Here is a 13,220-nt window from a genome sequence, read left to right as displayed (position 1 = left end):
GCACACCACCACACCCAGCTAATTTTTGTGTTTTTAGTAGAGATGGGGGTTTCACCATGTTGGCCAGGATGGCCCCCATCTCTTGACCTTGTGATCCACCTGCCTCGGACTCCCAAAGTGCTGGGATTACAGGCATGAGCCACCACGCCTTAAAAATAAGCTTAAAATAAGCTAATAAAGTGTGAAATTCTTGACCACGCTGATACAGTTTCTAGCGATCTCTGTTGCACACATCCCTATTAGTCTCAGCACTTGAGTATTCTGTTATCGAGCTCAAGAAGTGGTCACAAATACATACAACAGCTAACAAGGTAAGACGATAATATGTTTCATTCTTTTGCTCTCTAGAACAAACATTATAATTACTAATTTATCTCTCACCTAAAGAAAAATCCCAGGAATTCCAGCGTGGTTTAATGTAGTGGAAAGTGAACTCAAATAAGAGGACCTGGGTATAAATACTGTCTCCCAGTTTCTAGCTGTATAGCCTTGGTGAGTTAATTTGAGTTAATTTTCTGAGCTTTAACATCTTCATGTATAAGGTAGGAATAATAACCCTGGTATCCCAGGATGTTGCATGGATTAAAAGAGTTGATATATGTAAAATAACACTGTAAAGTCTAAAACACAAAAATTAGCATTATTATAAAATAACTTCTTGCTTGTTCCTAACACCGTTACTATTGTTGTTTTAATTTTATTTAATTTTTTATCCAGATGCTGAATTCTTTAATATGTCACTGTTTTATAAAAGAACTTCTTTCTTGTTCCTAACATCATTACTATTATTGCTTTAATTTTATTTAATTTTTTATCCAGATGCTGAATTTTTTTTTTTCTTTTTTGAGACGGATTCTTGCTCCGTCGCCCAGGCTGAAGTGCAGTGGCGCGATCTTGGCTCACTGCAAGCTCCGCCTCCCGGGTTCACGCCATTCTCCTGCCTCAGCCTCCCGAGTAGCTGGGACTACAGGCGCCCGCCACCACGCCCGGCTAATTTTTTGTATTTTTTTCAGTAGAGACAGGGTTTCACTGTGTTAGCCAGGATGGTCTCGATCTCCTGACCTAGTTATTCACCCACCTTGGCCTCCTAAAGTGCTGTGATTACAGGCGTGAGCTGCTGCGCCCGGCCTGGATTCTTAAATATTCCACTGTTGTTAAAAAGTGCTATAAAATACAAGGAAATCATAGATGCTCAAAGAAAGTCTATATAGAGTGATGAAATAACTAAATTAGGTAACCAAAAGTGAAGGCAAAAATAAAAGTATTATTTGTCTTTTTCACCCATGTATTAAGAAGTTGGTGCCCAAAGTTTTAGAATTAGACATTCTTTTTCCTCTCATTTTCAGATTTGAGAGAGATTACGTATATATAATGAGAAAGAGGGTCTCCCTGTGTCACCCAGCTGGAGTACAATGGTGCAGTCACAGCTCCCTGTAACCTTGAAGTTCTGAACTCAAGCGATTCTCCTGCCTCAGCCTTTCAAGTAGCTAGGGCTACAGCTGTGTGCCACCATATCTGGCAAATTTTTTAAAAATTAAAAATATAGTGATAGGGTCTCACTGTGGTGCCCAGGCTGGTCTCAAATTTCTGGGCTCAACTGATCCTCCTGCCTCAGCCTCCCAAAGTGCTGGGATTACAAACATGAACCACTATGCCCAACCTGTGAGAGTATCTTGAGTTGATTTTCAGCATGGAATTATTTCTTTGTTATTATACGTAAACATAAGGCTGATGTTTAGCTGTCATGCTTGGTAAAATATTACAATATATCCATATTCTGCTGTTCGAAGACCCTCCTATTACCACCACAACCTCTTCCAGGAGCGCCTACTCCACAGCCCAGCAATAAGATGGGTCCACTCCTAGAATAAGTGGGGGGCTCTAGAAACTTGCTTGATCACAAGGCATTCATTCTGATTGATGACCCTGCAGAACTAACCATTTTGAGTACCACTCTTACCAAGTTCTACATTGAGGATTAAGTGTCTCCATTACTACCAGAAGGTAATGTTTTTTCATTAACAGAAATGCTAGATGGAGCAGTTATGAGCAGCACTTTCCCTTCAAATGCCTTGCTGGCATTAACCTTAGAGATTTAATTCAATTCAGAAATTGGTTTAAATCTGTAGCTTTTGTATATATTATTCTGAGTAGACCCCCCCGGGGTCAGTGATTCCAAAAAAGTGTAAGAATTATCATATTAGACTCTTTCTAAAATAATACATTATTAGATTTATAATGTAGAGACACAGGGGGAAATGTGTACAAATGGAAACCATACTAACAAGAAGTACAGTTGTCAGCAGTTTAATAGAAAGAATTTTAACAAGACTTGAATGATTTTTTTAAAAAAGTAAAAATGAGTGTGGTCTAGTCTGCAGCAGGACATACCCACATTTCCAACATAAACAAATGGATCTCTATGGCGTTACCTAGACTTACATTTATATTTACTAAAGCTTCTCTACAAAAATGAGAGGATGAAATTTAGTCTTTGATACCCACTTCTGGAGGAAAATAGAGCCTTCCTTGCTGGCTTCTTCCTTGCTATCCAGGTCAGGCAAAGTTATATTGCAACATAGACTGTGTCAGAGGTAATTAAGCTCTTTCTGGAGACACTAATGCCAATTTTCCAAGCACTATTTTGGAATGATTTAATAATATTAAGATCAATAACAATAGCTGATTGTATAACTACATTTACTATTTGTCAGGTACTATACTGAGTTCTTTATTTACATTCTTTCATTAAATCATTGGTAACAGCCAATGAGCTGGATATTATTATGGCCCATATATAGATATGGAAATTGAGGTTTAGAGAAATTAACTTGTGTAAATTTCCAGAGTTCATTAGGTAGCTCATAAGCAGGAATCCAGAGCCTTTGTAAGCTCATAAGCAGAAATCCAATGTAGGGTAATATACTGTCTGCTTCAGTATTTCAGTTGTTCCAGGTCTTCAGTTTTAGGAGATGTGATTTACCTGCTTGTTACTCATGCTTGTCTCATCTGGGTTATATCCCCCCCACCCTGAAAAATCACAAGTGCACAAGAAGCAAAGACTCATACCTTTTTATTCAATTTGTGTGTGGTGGCTTTCACATGTACACTTGGTTAATTTTTGTGTTTAGTAATCATTATAACAATGGTTTTTTTCTTTTATGGACTAGTCCCCACTTTCCAATGTCAAGTTATTTTCTTTTGATAAATTTTTTCAATACAATATTTTCTCTTCATATATTATTACTGCTACTACTGTATGCTTTCTTCACTAGTTCTTAGAAATGTTGCTAAATTTCAACTAAATGTACGTAAATACATTTGACTAAGTATAAGTAATCATGGGGTTTCATCGGTGAAGCTAAACTCTTAGACATAATATTACATTGCTGTAAATACAGTTATTCTCTTCCCTACCTACTCAAGACAATTGACTATTGGCCCCAGTCTTCCACCTATTGTTGTTATTTTGCTGGTTTTGGGTGTTGAGGGGCTCGGGGAGTTCATGGATGGCAAAATAAGTCTGAGCAGGAAATGTCAGGCAACCCCTCCTCAGAAAGTGGGGAGAAAAAAATTGGGTCCTGGAGTCCCCAGAGTTCTACAGGCCCAACCTCCTTGGGTCAAGCTGGTGAGATACATACCAGCTTGTTAGGTGTCTAGAAGTTTCAACCAATCACTGAGCCTAGAATCCCTTATGGACATTAAAGTGGGAGCAGGAAACTTGCCACCAGGTTGTGCCAAACCACACCTCTAAGTGTTGGATACGATCTGTACTGAGATCCCTGAAACTGCTCCCACCCCTCACTCCTGCTTACAGCTGGAAAGAGGCACAAAAATTATTTATTATATATGATAGAAAATATAGAGATTTATAGTTGAACAGACCTGGGTTATATCCTGTTGCTTCCAAGGTTTTTGTGGAGTCAAAAATAAGACAGTGGTGAGTGCAAGCAGGCAGGAAGCACAGTGCCCAGCATTCACTAGGCACTCCATAGCATTGTTTGGACCCAACCTGGAAAGAATTGACTTGGCCTGCAGTTTCTTCCTTAAATATTGAATTCACCTATGCTATTGCCACATTACTTTGTTGAAAGCAGGGTAACTTTTTCTCACTTGATGTTGAATGCAACAGAATAAGCCTGTTTCCAGAATGAGAATTTTTTATCTGAAAATAACTGAACCACATCTTGTCTTTAACCAATTCACTGGCTTCAGCAAGGCACGTAGCTAGGGCCTGGCATACACTATTGAAAAGCAGATGTCATATCCCAGAGATGTCTAGAGATGGGGATGGCATTCTTTGTGGAGGGGCAGAGTTTTGTTGGCAGCTTTACGGTAATTCATCAATAGAGGAAAAGCAACATTGCGTAAAAGCCCAGGAGAAGCTTGAGACCTGAGGAAGTGTCTTAGCCAAGCAGAGAGAGCAGAGAAAGGAAAAAATCTTAGAAGCTGATAACAAGATAGCCTAAGGATCAGACAATACAGGGCAGCCTGGCACAATCCGGAAAGGTAGGAGACAGGAGTATCAGATTTTGTCTACAAACTGTGGTGATAAGGCCAGGGATAAAGGATAAATAAACATAGAAAATGTGGCTGACGTTCTGGTATGCAACTAAAAGAGCCAAACCTCTATGTGAAATCGTCTGAAAGTACCTAGGGCAACAGTAGGCAGCACATTCAATGTAGAGAACCTCAAACTCTGAACCTATTGCAGTCTGCTTCAGAGATGCCTCTGACTTCAGATAAGGCCTCAGTGTATCTCTGGACCTCTCTGGGCCTCTGTTTTCCACAGGGATCGCTAATATACTATATAAAAATTGTTATAATTATGTTATCATGATTAAAAATAAGACTGCAAATAATATTCTTAATTGGTGCAAATTTACAAGGCCGAAGAAGATCGGCATACAACAAAGAAAAGGGCTATGGCTTTTCCATACTTGCAAGTATAGAGGTGTGCCCTCAGGAAATGCCCAGAGATTTGAAGGGTTAACAAAGGTATCAAAGAAACAGTAATTACTAAGGTTAATCTGCCAGTAATTATTCATCTCTTTTACTCCTTCTGAAACAGTGCATAGGCAATATCAGAGGAAATAAAGGTGTGGGATGAAGCCAGTTCCACGTCTCTTAAATGGCTCCTTATTGAATTTAGAAATACCTGAATCATTAAACTCCATGATTCCATGGTAGATCAGTTTGATGTTCCTATGTATTTCTAAAGAAGATTATGAGCTCAGATTTTTTTTTAAGTCAGCAGAACCCTATTCTTCACAGCAGCTCAGCAGGCTTTGTAAAGCTAGTCAGACTGAATTTTTTTCCAGGATTTAAATTAACAGAGAAAAAGATAAAACGATCATTTCAGAAGCAGCCTTTTAAGGCCTATAAAACAAGCTAAATTGAAAATCAGGGTTAGGAGGTAGAGCCTTTGTGAAATATGTCTGTAGAGATAGAAATCCAGTTACTGATGCCTCTCCTAGACACCTGTCTGAGTGTGGAAGCACCAGGGAAACAGGTCAGATGTCAAGACTGTGACCTTGCTCTTCAATTGTAGGTAGGATGAAGTCAGGGGGTCTGAAAGTTACATTTTTTTTCTGATCCATTTTAGAAAGATTCACATTTAGTATTCTGAAACTCAAAACTGCTTCAGTCTTTTTCTGCTATTATATGTGACTTAATATCCAAGTCTTGAATTTTTGAAACCGTTCTTGTCAATTCAGAAGGGCTGAAAAGTAGCACTAAAGCAAATCAAAGATAGGTTCACTCTCACTGCCAAAAGTATTTTTTTAGGACCGGTACCAATATTTTCTCTAGAAAAGGAAGAACATCATATTGTGAAGATGCTTGAAAAGTATAAACTATTTTATGCAATAATATCATTAAACAATTCACATAGCTCATCTGATATCTTATATACCTTCAATGTTTTCCACACTACACTAGGCCCCATGGAGAACATAAGAGAGCATGAAGCCAGTGATACTCACCGTTGACCTGCAGAGAAAATAAAGGTGTGTGTTATTTGAGGCAGTGTATAATTAGATAGCAAACTGGATATCATTTAGCAATGCATAAAATAAAGATTTGGAAACTGGAGAAATGAATGAGAACTAAGCATCTCTTCATGGAGGAGATGCGATGTGATCTAGCTCTTGAAGAAAGGGGATGGTCTAGAAAGATTGAGGAACAGATAAAATCTCATCTAGGCCAGGCTGTATGTGATGAGGGGAAGGGAAGGAGGAACCAAATGAGCAAATTATAGAGTCAAGAATGAAAAGTGCACAGTGTGCATGTTTCTGTTGAGGCTAGGGATGTGAGGAAGGGAAACAGAGTGGGATAGGCCTGGGGAGTACCTACCGAGAGCTCAGGTGTGGTAGGGTCAAATGAAGCTGAGAAGCTAGGCACAAGCATTTGAACTGCCTTATTCATCTTCAGCTTGATCCTGGTTCATACCCAGACCTTTATATCTATGTTCATAATGACAGTTAGATAAGGATTTTTTTTTCTTTTTTTTTTACTAGCTGTGGAAGTATTTCCTGCTCCATTTTCTAATCACCAACCACCAGGACTGAAATTCTACTTAGTTTCAAAGCTATTCAAGTCAGTTTAGCTCCTGACCTTTAGGACTGCTCTCACTTCTTACATGGCATTTGAAGTTTTCATTTCTCTTTGTGCTGGACCACATCTCACAGTGCTTAGTAGCTGGAAGGCTTCATCCTTGTCAAAGATCAGCCCATCCTCTTCATAACGTGCTAGACTATGTATTAAGGTAGGAAATAGGAATCCAGTAATAACAATAAGTGAACATGATAAAGATACAAACTCTAACTTTCAGTTAGAGTTCCCCTCCTTTATAGGCTAACAACTCCAGTTTATATTTATAGTATGTGCTTTGGAAGAAGATATGAAATAAAACATAAATTTTTTATGTTAACAGTCTATGGCAGATTTGCTACAATCCTAAAAATAACTTTATAGAGATTCTAAATACACAGCCACAGTTATTTTTGAAAGCTTAAAACTATTTTTAAAGCTGCCATAATTTAGTAATTCTGAAATAAAATGCAAAGTTAAATGCAACGGTGAACCAGGTTAACATCTGTACAGTTATATATAGCTGCTTAATAATCAAGAATTTAGAAAGACTCTACTTTAATGGGCCTAGAATAATTTTATTTTCCCACAAATCCTGAAAAAGTACAAATGTTGCAGAAATGTTGTCAAAGAGTAAAACATTGAGTCTATCAGGACATTTGAATACCCCGAAGAGAGTAAGGCATTCATTGTTTCAAGCATTTTTGTATTTATTTATAATCTTTTAGGTAATTAAACATAATGATATTTTAGAGATAATGTGCTCAGCACATTGAGTCATTAAGAATTCACCATGCCATGTAGATTTGCATGTGGGAAAAATTTGAATTATAGTGTATTTAGATAAAAAAGCCATCATGCCATTTGGATTCTAAAGAATGGAAAGATTTGAAGTCCTCTAAAATATTTTCATTTACATTTTAAAAATCTTCAAAGTCAACAAAGAGTGATGGGAGTTGAATATTTCAATGGAAGGAAAGAGAACACTTGACCTCGATTATAGAGAGCATGACAAAGTCAAGAAATTTTAGAATGTCCAATTGTCCAGAGTTAATATTTTTGACATTTTTGCATGTATTCTTCCTGTATATATATATATATATGATAGACACACACATACACACACACACACACACACATATAAAATATATATATATATATTTTAGAGAGGTGAGGTCTTATCATGTTGCTTAGGCTATAGTCTCAAACTCCTGGCCTCAAGACATCCTCCTGCCTCAGCCTCCCAAAGTTCTGGGATTACAGGCATAAGCCACTGTGCCCAGCTGTATTAAGATGTGTTGAAATATATTTTAACATGCTTTGAGTCTTTTAATTCTCTACATACTTTGTTTATTTAGTAATAAATTGTGTTTTTTGGCCCACATCATTGAAAGTCTTCTATATAATGTTTAATGATAACAATTATCTATGAAACAATGATTTCATAATTAACTATTCCCTTCTCACAGAGTATATTATGTCCAATTTTTCTCCATTATAAAAATAGAACATTTTAATAGACATTTTATACATATCTGATTATTTCCTTCATCTCAAATTACTGTTCAAAATGCATGGACATTTTAAGACTTTTCGTATGTATTTCAAATAAATAAATCTACTTCAGATTAAATCCTCACAACATGTATTAGTGTCATTAAAATTATTTATTGAGGCTGGAAGCGGTGGCTTATGCCTGCAATCCAAGCACTTTGGGAGGCTGAGGCGGGCAGATTACCTGAGGTCAGGAGTTTGAAACCAGCCTGGCCAACATGGTGAAACCCTGTCTCTACTAAAATTATCTGGGCACAGTGGTGCGTGCCTGTAATCCCTGCTACTCAGGAGGCTAAGGCAGGAGAATCGCCTGAACCTGGGAGGCGGAGGTTACAGTGAGCTGAGATCGGGCCACTGCACTCCAGCCTGGGTAACAGAGTGAGACTCCGTCTCAAAAACAAAACAAAACAAAACAAAACAACAGCAACAAAAAAAAAAACCCTCTTTATTGAGAAGGATTTTTTGAAAAGCCCCACATGTGGGACCAATTGCCCTCATCAGACATAAACTATGTGGAGCTATACCTTAGGATCCCAGTATCTAAATATTATGACACATTTCCTTAGCAAGCTGCTCCACAGTTCAGCGGTCACTAGATGTTTCCTAAAAAAATTATTGAGTTGAATTTCAGGGAGAGTTTGAAGCAGTTTTCATCTCTAATCATTTTTTAATAAGGGATTTCATAACATTTGCAAAAAAAAAAGAAATTTTGACTCCATGATAAATTCCAATAGCTTCTTCTAATACCACACATTGGCTGTCACCTTTGTAGCCAGCAAGATAGCACACAGGAACTTGAAATTGATCACTGCATAAGATCTTGCATAAAGTGCCTCAGAAAAATAAGTAAGTATATAAGCAAATAAAGAAGTAAGCTACAACGTTGTATGTCTTGGATTTCTAAAAAAAGAAAAAGGAAAGAGCAAGCACTGAATTAAAAGTCAAGAAGACCCTAGTCTTCCTCCCTCCCAGATTTTAAGTTATTTGAGGTCAGGGAGCATGGCATCTGTCATCACCATTTCTCTCTACTGCCTATGAGAATGACCAGGAAATAGCCGTCAGTAAAAGCAGGTTACCTCAATGAATGAGTGAATAGATAAAAGAAATAACGAATGAAGGCATACTGAGCTTGAGGCTCTTAGAAGAATAACACGTGGGACCAGGTGCAGTGGCTCACACCTGTAATCTGAGCATTTGGGGAGGCCAAGATGGTCGGACCACCTGAGGTCAGGAGTTCAACACCAGCCTGGGCAACATGGAGAAAACTGCCTCTATTGACAAATACAAAAACTAGCTGGGTGTGGTGGCATGCACCTGTAGTTCCAGCTACTCGGGAGGCTGAGGTAGGAAAATCGCTTGAATCCCAGAGGCATTGAACACCGGAGGCAGTGGTTGCAGTAAGCCAAGATCATGCCACTGCACTCGAACCTGGGTGACAGAGGCTTCATCTCAATAATAATGATAATAACAACATGTGGTTTACAGCAACATGGAAACAGTGCTTGTGTGTCCTCAGCTTACCTATCCTCCAGGGGATATTTTCATGGAGATACAGGAAGTGCCTACCACAACAAATACCTCCACTCCTTGTTCAGGAACATATATGTGCAATTCAGTTTTTACTCTCTTAAATGTATCTTGAGAATGAGTTGTCTGCACAATTTCATCTTTTCTTTGTGTGCGTGTATGTGTTTGTGTGTGTTTTAAGAATTGCTTTTCATAGTGCTGTAATCAAGTCTTGTACCTTGAGAACAGATAGAGATCTTAATTTTCTTTATTGGAAACAGGCTTATTACCAGGGTGCAAGGTAACCTTTTCCCAAATAGGAAAATGTTTCTTCAAAATGAAGACACATCATAGATGGAAATAACATTGAAACCCTGTATTTTAAAGACCATTGTCTATTTCAGAAAAACCTTAATGATCAACATTAGGTACTTGAAAAAGAACTAGTGAAAATCATTAAAAGAAAAGAGAAAAAGAAATTATAAATTTAAAGGAGTGTTGGAATGAAGATTTGGTGATAGACATTTTACAAACCAAGGCAGCGTGGGAGGTCTTCAATTGGTATTTTTAAATGTGAGCAGATGGGCTGAGCATTCTTATAGAAAGTGGATGTGTGTGTCTATGTGGTGAAAATGCAGTTCATGAAGGCTGTTCCTTTGCCGGTGGGAATAATATGAGCTACTCGCTTTGCAATTATAGGAGAACTAAAATCAAATCCGCAAATCATTTTACATATGGTGACCCAGTTCTTATTTTCTTATTAACTGTCCAGGGAGTTGTTTTTTTCTTTTAATTCAATAACTTGAGTGAAAAAGGTAATATCATCAAAAGAAATTTGAATGTCCAGCAAGTAAAGATCAGACACATCATAGCAGAAGAATATCTATTACTTGGCTCTAACAGTACTGGGTGTCTCTGAGGTTAGGTGGGACAAAAATTAAAGACACATTTCCTACTTACAAATCTAATCTGAGAGGCAAAACTGCCAAGAAATTAAGGAATAAGAGCAGTTAATAAATAAGTTTTGAATATATGCATTGTTGTTATTGTTGTTGTTTTATCTTAAAAGACAGTAAAGGGTTAAGAATGCAGACTCTAGAGCCACAAGGCTTGGGTTTAAATCCTGGCTTTACTAAATATTTCCTAGCTGTGTGACCTTGGGCAAATCACTGAATCTTCCTTTACTCCAGTAAAAAGAAAGGAACAAGGAGAATAATAGTACCTATTGACAGGGAAGTTTAGGAAGACTAAATTAGTTAATATATGTAAAGTGCTTAGAGCAGTGTCTGGCACATTGTGATTGCTACATAAACATAGTGTTTTCATTTACTGTTACTTACTTGGTATTAATTTGATATTACACAGGTAACTAGAGTTTGAAATTATCTTTCAGACAAATGTACCAAAAATATTTTTTGTTGCCGTAGAGAACATGATTATCTTTCATGAAGTGACTGTACAATGTTGCTATTTTAGATACCCTGCCCCCCGCCAACCATAACCCCTTTCACTAGACCTTGCTATCTCCCTGCACCTTTCTTTGGAGCCAAATATTTACCCATAGTTACTGCTTGTCATAAAAAAGAGCATTTTCTTTTGTTTTGTTTGAATTGAAGCATCCTTTTAGGGCTTTATCTAACAACTTCACCTTAGTATTTTAAGACTTCTCGGATAAATTCATGTTTATTCAACCTATAAACTACAACTCAATTCAGGCACCTGCTATTTGCCAATGCTATGCATATCATTGTGAGATTAGAAAGATGAATAAAACAGTTATTATTCGGGAGAGTGAAGTACAGTGGTATTCAGATATTCAAATACATAATGACAAATTATTTTATGAACCTCAATCATATCACTCTCTATTTGAGATTCCTAAATTTTAGTGAATTCCTCTATGCCATATGGCAGAATTTCCTCTTCCTTTGTTCTCTGTCCCAGCTTTTTTCTAAGTCTGTTCTGGCTTCATCTCTCCAACATTGCCAAAATGCACATAGCATTCCAGGTAAAGTTGGCAGGATCATGTTTCTACTTTGTTACATATATCCTTTGTGAGTGTTTTGCTGCTGGAACTGAGTACATACAAAGGGCCAAATATTTAGAAGATAAGCACAATGACTCTCAGAACCATTTGTTCATTTAAAAAAAGATTCTATTTCTTGTACTAAGGACAATATGCTCATAGTTCAAAAGTAGAAAAGTATAGAAAAAAATAAAGAAACACAAAATCGTTTATTGTCTTACTACCAGAAAGAGCATGGCTACCATTAGTATTATTTATTTATTTTTTTTAATTACACTTTAAGTTCTGGGATACATGTGCAGAATGTGCAGGTTTGTTACATAGGTATACACGTGCCATCGTGGTTTGCTGCACCCATCAACCCATCATCTACATTAGGTATTTCTCCTAATGCTATCCCTCCCCTAGTCCCCCACCCGCCAACAGGCCCGGGTGTGTGATGTTCCCCTCCCTGTGTCCAGGTGTTCTCATTGTTCAACTCCCACTTATGAGTGAGACATACAGTGTTTAGTACTCTGTTCTTGTGTTAGTTTGCCAAGAATGATGGTTTCCAGCTTCATCCATATCCCTGCAAAGAACATGAACTCGTCCTTTTTTATGGCTGCATAGTATTCCACAGTGTATATGTGCCACATTTTCTTTGTCCAGTCTATCACTGATGGGCATTTGGGTTGGTTCCAAGTCTTTGCCATTGTGAATAGTGCTGCAATAAACAGCACGATTTATTTTTCTGCCCTCCCCTGCCACCTAGCAGATTTGGGACTAAACTGCTGTTCTTTCTCTGCCTTTCAAACTTAATATTAAAATACGAGCATTTTTTTCCATACCATTAAGTATTCTTCAATAATGTATCTTATGGGTTTAATTATCATTTATTTAATCATTCTCTTAGTATAAGGAGAGGCCATAGCATGCAGATAAGACCTGATTTCCCCTTAGTACCTTTCTAAGACATTATTCTTTACTTTAAGTCACACAATAGTTCCTTTTCTTATCTCCTTTTCCAATCAAACTTTCTTCTTAAACATTTCAGTGTTATGGAAAATGTGCAAGATTTAGAGTCAGTTGTTCCAAAAGTAGCTTGCGTGGTATTTGGCAAGTTACTTTATCTGACTTACCTTCAGCTCTCTCATCTGTGTGATGGGGTAACATTCCCTGCCTTTGTTACAACATAGTTGCTGTGCAGATGAAATCATATGGTGAGTAGGAAATTGTTTTACATATTATAAAGTGAGAGATGGTTCTTTCCCTGTGCTTTACTTTTCTAACCCAAAGGCAACATTCATTATTTTTCTTCTTTTGTAAGCAGAAAAAAAAAGGCTGCATAAATGTGCTGGAAAAGACATCATTCAATTGCCTGACCTCCCAAAGGATTTGTTAATGTTTAACCCCAACTCACCCTTTCCCCTCAGTGACCTGATTTATCTGATGATTTAAAACAAAGGTTATTTGGATGGTGAAATTACAATTCTAAAATTTTCATTGCAAGTAAAAAATCTATTGATGAAAGAAAACCTTAGTTATTTTTTTCAAGTACCTTTTT

The 13,220-nt window shown here is 37.4% G+C and overlaps 1 protein-coding gene across 1 annotated transcript in view; it reads left to right on the top strand.

Annotated features, from left to right (window-relative positions):
• The window catches only part of FGF12 (fibroblast growth factor 12), a 586,961-nt gene that overhangs the window by 137,702 nt on the left and 436,039 nt on the right, over positions 1-13,220 (top strand).

This window comes from Pongo abelii, chromosome 2 (genome assembly GCF_028885655.2).
Source record: "Pongo abelii isolate AG06213 chromosome 2, NHGRI_mPonAbe1-v2.0_pri, whole genome shotgun sequence".
Classification (NCBI taxonomy): Eukaryota; Metazoa; Chordata; class Mammalia; order Primates; family Hominidae; genus Pongo; species Pongo abelii.
Note: the sequence above shows the minus strand (reverse complement) of the source record. Positions and strands in the feature narration are given on the sequence as shown.